Source organism: Acomys russatus, chromosome 10 (assembly GCF_903995435.1).
Source record: "Acomys russatus chromosome 10, mAcoRus1.1, whole genome shotgun sequence".
Classification (NCBI taxonomy): domain Eukaryota; kingdom Metazoa; phylum Chordata; class Mammalia; order Rodentia; family Muridae; genus Acomys; species Acomys russatus.
Genome location: NC_067146.1, coordinates 28,904,728 through 28,914,041, shown reverse-complemented (window position 1 = coordinate 28,914,041; position 9,314 = coordinate 28,904,728). Strand labels below are relative to the sequence as shown.

Below are 9,314 nucleotides of genomic sequence, written 5' to 3'. Positions count from 1 at the left end.
ATAGCACCTCAAGATCTATTGGAGTCCTGCATAATCCATCCACCACATTCTACTACATGGCCCCCATAGGCTTATAACCATAACATAATGTAAAATGCATTTGTCTATCCTCAAACTCCCCATAGTCTATCACAGTCTCAACAATGATTAAAAATCCACAAAAGAGGGAGAGTGGGAATGGGAAGATACAAATAAGGGAATAACAATTGGGATGTACTCTGAAGAAATTATAATTTTAAAAAGTAAAAGAAAAAATCCAAAGTCAATGTCCCTTATGAGATTCATGTAATCTTTTGACTGTAATCTCCTATAAAATGAAAATTAAAAAGAAACAGATCACATACTTCCATATACATATAGGTGTGTGTGTGTGTGTGTGTGTGTGTGTGTCTGTGTGTGTGTGTCTGTGTGTGTGTCTGTGTGTGTGTCTGTTCCAAAATGTAAGGAAGGGATCATAGTGAAGAAATATTGGACCAGAGCAAGACTGAAAACCAGCTGGGCAAACTCCACACCCTGTCTCCACGTCTGGTGTCAAAATGTTCTTCTGATTTACAGCTCCTTTCAGATTTGTTGACTGCAACACACTTCTTTCTCTTGGGCTAGGTACACTGCCTGTAGGTAGGTATCCCAGGGCTCTGGCACCTGTAACATCCTGGGGTCTCCAAGGCAGTCCAGGCTTCACCTTCCCAGCATCACACACTCCTGCCAGATGCCTGGTCTCAGTGACTTTCTTTAGTCATGGAGGAAGAGCCCATATCCCTTTTCTTCTATCCTTGACTTGAAAGGCAGAAACACCAAATGGCTGAAACTGCCAAGTGCTAATGCTTGCTGAGCCTAGAACATGGCACCCTCGTCCAATTCCTTCTTCACCAGCTTTCTCTTTGCCAGAGATTTGCCAAATTCTCTTCACTGTATAAACTTGGCTGTGCTGGAACTTGCTCTGTATACCAGGCTGGCCTTGAACTCAAGAGATCTGCATACCTCTATCTCCTAAGTGCTAGGATTAAAGGCATGTCCGAGCATACCTCACCTAAGCTTTTCTTTAGTACCTTTTCATAAGATGGAAGCTTAGCTTGGTGGAATCTTGCTCTGAGGTCACCCTTCCCTTAATTGCATTTAATGTCTTTGATCTGCATTATCCCCTTGAATATAGCATTTAGCCCCATTCGTCTTCTTATGCATTTAATCCTTGAAACATACATTTTGTATTTTTACTTTCTCAGTTTACTCTGTTTCATCAAAATGTTCTCCATAAAAGTGAACCACAGGACAGGTACTAGGATGTTTTGAGATTTCTTTTGCCAATGAAATTAATCTGAATTTCTTCACATTAGCCCCAGGCAAACTTTTTTTGACAAGGGCAAAAAGCAGTCAAATTCTTTGCAAAATAGCAGAAGAACAGTCTCTAGGCCATGTACTAATATTCTTTGCCTCTGGAACTTCTTGAGTCAGACTCTCACAGTTCAAATTACCGGCAGTACCTCTGCCTTCCATGTTCCTACTAGGATGGCACTTTAAGCCACACTTAATGCGTTCAACCTCTTGTCTAACGTAAACTCCCAGAATCCACATTTCTACAAACAGAAGCATAGTCAGGCCTATTACAGCAATACCCCACTCCAAGTACCAACTTGTGTCTTAGTTAGGGTTTCATCGATGTGAAGAGACACCATGACAAAGGCAACTCTTGTAAAGGAAAACACTTCATTGGGGCTGGCCTACAGCTTCAGAGATTTAGCCCATTATCATCATGGCTGGAAGCATGGCAGCACCCAAGCAGACATGGTGCTGGAGAAGGAACTGAGACTTCATCTTTTTTCCCCAATCATGTTTTTCTTTTAATAAGCTGTTTTACTCAAAAGGGTAGCTTTGAAAATCTCTAGCTTATTATGAAAACCAGAAATCTTGGGAGCCACCTCACCCTGAACTCCCTGCACGAAGTCATGGCTGCGGTGTCTACAACAGTCTACCATCATCAACGCAAGTCAGTGCACCGCTCTGAAAACTAAGAAGGGGGACATGAGTCCTAATTTGATTTAAGGAAAAGGACAGTTTTTGATACAGCAAAACAGACCACAAATAGTAAACAAATCCTTAGAAATCACACATATATATATATATATATATATATATATATATATATATATATATATATAATTGGAATCATCATCAACATTTTAAGCCATTAAAAATCAGATTGCCATCTTATCTTTCCTTTTGGTACTAAGATATTATTTTCAAAAGGATACAAGGGATGGGATAACAATTGAGATGTAATATGAATAAATTAATAAAATATATTTTAAAAAAGAAAGAAAAAAAAAGATTCTGCCCAGACGCTATATGTAACGACCTTACCCACCTTCCTTTCCACTGTGCCTCATCCTCACCATCTCTCTGCTCCACACCAAGTCTAACCTCCAGTCCTCAGCAGGAGGCAGAGGCAGCTTTCTTTCTGGAGTCAGGATGGCAGGTCTGCAGAGCACAGCTGAATGAGGACCTCACTCTTCCTCAGGAAGAGACGCGAGTGCCCACAATGGGTCTGCAGTCTTTCAAGGGCGCCTCCTCCTCTCTGCTGCTATTGACTACTTTTTTTTTTTTCCACAGAAGCAAGATGGCAATCTTAATCAAAAAGGGAAGCTAGATCTTTAAAATACTTAAAAATCACTTTATATAAAGCAGCAAAAACAAAATTTTTACTGAGGAACGTGGTGATGTAGTGGGCTGTCTACAGCTTCTGCTAAGACTAGATGCGAGTGAGCATCTCAGAATCACTGCCTCACTTCACCCATGCTTCCTGAAGACTCTTTCATGTCCCCATTCACGTTTGCACTTTCTTCTGGCCTTAACTTTTTGTTTTTTCAAAACCGGTCCTGTTAGGGATGGAGTTTACCCATTGACAGCCCAGTTTTTGGCAGCCTTGGCTTTGCTGACAGTCTCCCTGAGGGTCAGAGACTTGTACAACTGCCTCTTCCTCCAGCTTTCTCAGGATCAGAGGGAGCCTCGAGTGCCCCACACCGCCCTGTAATAGGCCAAGTTCACTCTCCTCCTATCTGAACAGATGCATGCTCCCCTCTATGTGTTTACTGTAGTATTTCCAGTTCATGGTCGCGTTCTATATTGCTTTTTCCAAAATCATCTTCTCACCCATACGCGATCTGATGCCTACTGTGGCACAGACAAACAACTCAGGGTTTTTTCAACACAATCTTCTCTTCCTCAACTGTTGTTATATATGTTTTTAAAAGAAGTGAGGCTTTAACTTCCAGAAATGTCCAAAGTTTGACTTCATTGTCCCAGCAGACAAGAAACTCAGTTCCCCAGAATAAAGATCCTGTCAATGGTGCCTGTCCCCTAGTAAATGTTCTTTTAGTTCCCCATTGGTCATGCACTAGGAGGAAAGGCAGAGGCTGGACAGAGATGGGTGGCTTCAGGAAAGTACAGTACAAAAACGCTGGATGTTGGAATGCCAGCACGGGCCATGACCTTAACCTTCGTGGCACAGAGCCTGTCACTTTTAGTCACTCCAAGCTTTATTTTCTCTCTGTGATGTGAATCATTGTCAAAGAAAAACCACTGTGGATCACAAACTCTGCATTTGAGTGCCATAAAATATGTAAAGCTAATGTCCAGCCTGAAAGTCCTGCAGAGTTATGCACTCAGAGTGGTCATCTTCCAGGTTATGATCATGATCAGACATTCATATGATTGCACATATGCCAGAAAGGAAGCAGGGCCAAGGTCACCCAGGAGCTGTCATCTGTAGGAATTTGGTTTTGTTTTGTCATAACAGAAGAGTTCCCTCCTGTAGTCCTCTTAAGTGAAACACTCCTTCAAGGGCAGTTTGTTGGCATGAGAATGTGTCTGGATAATTTTATAGATATAAGCATAATTGTATGTTGTGGGGTTTTGTTGTTGTTTGTTTGTTTTACTGGCTGAAGACATCATGGATGACTTGTGTTGACTGAAAACATCACTGGGGAGGGTCTGAATGTATGGCTGCCAGAAAGAGTTGGGGCTGGCTCACTCAGCAGATGAAAGGCCAATGCGATGTTTCCTATAGCTTGGAGAATTCGGTCTTGAGAATACAGAGGACCAATTCTGAATTCTTAGCAGATTTAAGAGTCATTAGTAATGTTCCTGGAACCCATAAAAATAATTCTTATTGTCTTGATGTCTCTTGTTGGTCTCAAACTAATGTCTTCTTCTTTGAAGATAACCATTTCAAAATCCTTGAAAGAATCCGGGTTTTCAGAGGCCTGTTTCATTAGATCAGGGAAGTAATCTTCTCTTTTCCCATCAAAGTAACAGCAGACCTTTTTGCTTCTTTCGTATTTCCTCACCAGAGACTGGAGGTGTATGTATTCTTACCATTCTTTTCCTGGGCCAGGTGCAGGATTGTTGCACTACTGCAATAGCTCATTTGTCACATTAAAGATGTCCTTTGGTGACACACTGACTGTGGCCCTAGTACCTGATTTCTGAGTTTTCACTCCATTCTTCTTACTCATTTTCTGACTGCCCACTTCGCCTATACACTGTGGTGGTGCCAGACTCAGGTCGGGACCCCACCAGCTGCCTCAACTAACTCCCAGGCAGCAGGAGGAGACTCTATCTTCTACACTAGGGGTAGATTGAGCATATAAAAGACCTCAAAGCCCACCACCTCCCCAGTGACACACTTCCTCCAAGAACAACATACCTATTCTAACAAGGCCACATCTCCTAGTACTGCCCCTCCCGGTTGGCATATCATTCACACATATGAATCTATGGAGGGTTATACCTGTTCAAACAACCACAATAATAAAATATGTAAATTTCTAAAAAATTACAGTGGTAGTGAACAAGACTTTAACATAATAATTAAAGTCAAACCTTTAACCTATATTTAGAAATCTATACTCTCACAGTGAGTATTAATAAAGTTTATATATTCCCATAACTTTTCTAGTATATTACCTTCTGTCATGAATTTATTGTTTTGCCTAACCAAAATATGTCAAACCAACATCCTTGATGTTATTTCCCCACTTTAAGGATTACTGATATGTTTTTAATTTTCTACATAAGTTTTTTAGCTACTCATCTTCCATATTCTTTGTTTGCTAATATTTCTGATATATCCCAGTGGAGATTTTCAACAATAATGACATCATGTTATCACAACTTCTTTCCAACCAAATGCATCTACAAGGATCAGATTATACAGGCTTCCCAATGTTAACATGGAGGGGAGAGGGGCAACTTGTAAAATAAAGAGTCAATGACATGGTCCCATGTTAACTTATCACAGCAACAATAAATATTTAATATATGGAAATTCCCAATAATGGGAACTGATGCTGTTACAAGAAGGGCATATTCATAAGAAATGCATAACCATAATTAGGGTACATTTGCATATGTACCTTGGGGAACTTTTCTCAAGGAATTAAATTTGCATTCTGACCTAGAATATACATGCAGAGAGATACAGAAAAAAAGAATGGAAGAATTTTTTTCAAGTACAGTATGTGGAAACTCTCTAGCAATCAGTTTTTCTACATATTAAGGGCCCTTTAAATTTGTGCCAAGGAATGGTGTTCTCTTACTTGTTATTCTGTAAGATCAGAAAGTACCCTAGACCCAAAGCTTGGAAGAAGCTACATTGATGCTGATATTTCAAAGATAAAATCTAAGTTGCCTTGAGAGTTGGCAACTCTCCTAGAGAGGTAAAACAAAGCTTTCAGCTTCTAAGCATCTTCTACTTGAGACTTTATCTTTGAGCTAACAATCTCTTTCTGGGAAAAGCATCTGAGGGGGATGATAGCTATAAGACTGTAAAGCAAACCTGAGAGGTCATGTGAGAATGAAGATGCCCAAACATGCAGTCAGTAAAACACCAATCAGGAGAGCTGGCAAGAATCTTGCCTTTCAGAATTATTATTGAAAATCAGGATTCAGGACCTAAACGGAAGGCCTTAATCTTAGCACTGTACTGACTTCTCCCTAATTAGAGGGAGTGAGAACACTGCAAGAAATTTAAGCATAAATAGAGATTGGAGAAATCCACTGAGTATAGGGATTATGGCATAGGCAGTAGAATATTTTCCACACAAGTATGAGGACCTATGTTTATCACCAGGACTCATATTAAACAATATCAAGCAATAACAACAAAACAGAGACAGCAGTTTGTGCCCATAATCCTGGTGCTGGACATACATAGCCAGGAGAGCCTTGGAATTCACCAGGCGGTCTGGTTGTATCTGTGAGCTTCACGGTTAGTGAATATCTCACAATATAAGGTCCAGGGTTACTGAGGAAGAGGCCAAATGTATAAATTCTGGCCTCCACGTGCACTTGCACACATATGGACATTATACCACAAATATACACATACATAAATATATATGCATATAACAGAGAGAGAGGAAGAGGAGAGGAGAAGAAGAAGAAGAAGAAGAAGAAGAAGAAGAAGAAGAAGAAGAAGAAGAAGAAAGGAGAAGGAGGAGGAGGAAGAGGAGGAAGAGGAGGAGAAGAAGAAGATATAAGAATGAGAAACAGAAAAACAAACCAAAGAACCAGAAACTGTAATAAGGTACTATCTATCTGCAAAGACAGGAATGAGCAATAAGTACAAAAATCAGATGGAGAGAGGAACACTCCTTCATTGCTGGTGGGAATGCAAACTAGTACAGCCACTTTGGAAATCTATCTGGTGCTACCTCAGAAAACTGGGAATAGGGCTTCCTCAAGACCCAGCTATTCCACTCCTTGGAATATACCCAGAAGATGCTCCAGCACACAACAAGAAAATTTGCTCAACCATGTTCATAGCAGCCTTATTCATAATAGCCAGAACATGGAAACAGCCTAAGTGTCCATCAGTAGAAGAATGGATAAAGAAACTGTGGTACATATACACTATGGAATACTACTCAGCTATTAAAAACAAGGAATTCCCGAAATTTGTGGATAAATGGATTGAGCTAGAAATGATCATAATGAGTGAGTTAACCCAGAAACAGAAAAAATCAAATGGTATATACTCACTTATATCTGCATACTAGCCCAAGGGGCATGTCCCACCAAAGCCTTCACTTACCAGGAAACTGGGACAGAGGGGAGGACATCCTATTGGGACTCTAAATGCGAGAAGCATGGGAGAATAGCAAAGTAGAAGGATCCAGAGGGTCCTAGAAACTTACAAGTAGAACATTATGATGGGCAGATCTGGGCCTAGGGGTCCCGGTCAAACTAAGGCACCAGCCGAGGGCAATACAAGCGGTAAACTTTAAATCCCTACCCAGATCTAGCCAATGGGCAGAACATTCTCCACAGTTGAGTGGAGAGTAGGATATGACTTTCTCACATACTCTGGTGCCTCACATTTGACCATGTGCCCTGGAGGGGGAGACCTGGTGGCACTCAGAGGAAGGACAGCAGGTTGCCGAGAAGAGACTTGATACCCTTTGAGCATATACAGGGGGAGGTAATCCCCCTCAGGAACAGTCATAGGGGAGGGGAATAATGGGAAAATGGGAGGGAGGGAAGAATGGGAGGATACAAGGGATGGGATAACCATTGAGATCTAACAAGAATAAATTAATTAAAAAAAGAAAAAAGAAAAAAGAAAGGAAAAAACAAAAAGAATTCAGGCTCTGAAAATTGGCCCAAACACAAATTTAAATAATGTTGAGCCTTCAAAGTGTTACTTTCATTGTTCTTTTACTGTCCTTTTATTGAACTGTGACCTTTCAAAAATGAGTGAAACAGCAAGAAGCCTATGGTGAAAGGAGTGGATGGTTAAGTCCTTTCACTAAGTAGTCTCCACAGACGTAGAAGGACACATGCAGGATGAACCATACCCTACTACCTGACATATATGTCACAGTGGAAGGCCAGGAAGTCCCCCTTGAAACTCTTGCTTATTTCACTCCTCTTTCCTGAAACCAGTCCTTGGAAGCTACACGCCAGCACAGAGAACCTCTTCTGGCAGGAGCAGTATCCAAGGTTGCTATGGAGGAACAGCTGCTGCTAGCTTGGTCCTGGCAGCAGTTATTGAGAACACTGCAAGAACCCTTGTTACCAGGCACCACTCAAAGAAGCAGGCCATTTCTAGTCCAGAAATGTCTTGCTCACTTTTCTTTACCTTGTCTTACCTTTAGGGAAGATGAGGTTATTCCCCTATCTAAGGAGAGGCTGGACATTACTACCTCTTAATACACAGCAAGGATAACTGTTTATATTGACAAAAAATACCTAAACATAGCCCAACTTTGTAGCCCACTGCAAAGGAAGAGAAACAAAGGAATAATGTTCTATGCATGACCCTGTGAGAGCAGCAAGATCAGAATAAGAACATGCTTTCATATACTTTTCTGGTTGTTTGGTAAACATTTCTCCTTCTCTATCCTACAAGATTGTGGTTGGTTGTATCTCACTCTGGACAACACAACATTGAAACTAACTCTTTAGCACAGGTAGCTGGTTGTGTGGCCCTTGTTATTCTTGCTGTTCTTAAAGGTCAATTACTAACACTAGAGCCATGGTTCAGAGGGAGAATAGGAGCCCTGGTTTAGATCCCTTGGATTATTTCTTGAAACTGTTAACATTTTTCCTTATTCAGATGTTAATAAGTTTTTGCTTCCTGGTTTCAGTCAGCCTTGATCTTCTTGGTGTACCATAAACTGCCTAAAACTTCTGTGTCTACATTTCTATTCTTCAAGGCCTGAACTTTTGCTGATTTTTCCAGTGACTGGATGGACTTTAACTCTATCAATCCCAAAAGAGTAAGAAAATCTGAAGCTGACACTCAAGTCCATCAGAGTTGATCAAATGCTTGCTTTGTTTGTGTGACTGTTTTGTGGTACTAACACTGGAACCTAGGGGCTTACACGTTATAAAAAAAAATCTTTCCACCAGGTAGCTGCATCAGTCCAGTGGCAGACACTTCATAAAGCAAGAAATATGAACAAACAACTTACTTAAAAATGTATTTTATGTATAAGATTGAAAGACAGGATTTACTCCACCAGAAAGCTATCAGAATATGCTAAGAAATTATTTAATATGTATTTTCAAATATAAAAAAGCAATGATATTTCTTTGAAGAAAACATTAAGGAAAGACTTTTAAAATAAGATGAGAGTTATTTTATTGAAACATATTCCTTCTCAGCTCAGCAAGGTAACTGATTCAAGTCCAATAGTCATATAGTATTCTGGATACAGCCTTGGATTTTCTTTTGAAAGAAAGTTATTCGCCCCTCATTCCTCCCTGTAGGAGTTAATAAAACTTTAGAATGAGGCAGTTGAGATCAACCTCTC

General features: G+C 40.4%; 1 pseudogene; it reads right to left on the bottom strand.

Moving 5' to 3' along the window:
• Nucleotides 1-2,771: 2,771 nt before the first annotated feature.
• LOC127194258 (actin-histidine N-methyltransferase-like) lies at nucleotides 2,772-4,511 on the bottom strand (annotated as a pseudogene).
• Nucleotides 4,512-9,314: the final 4,803 nt, after the last annotated feature.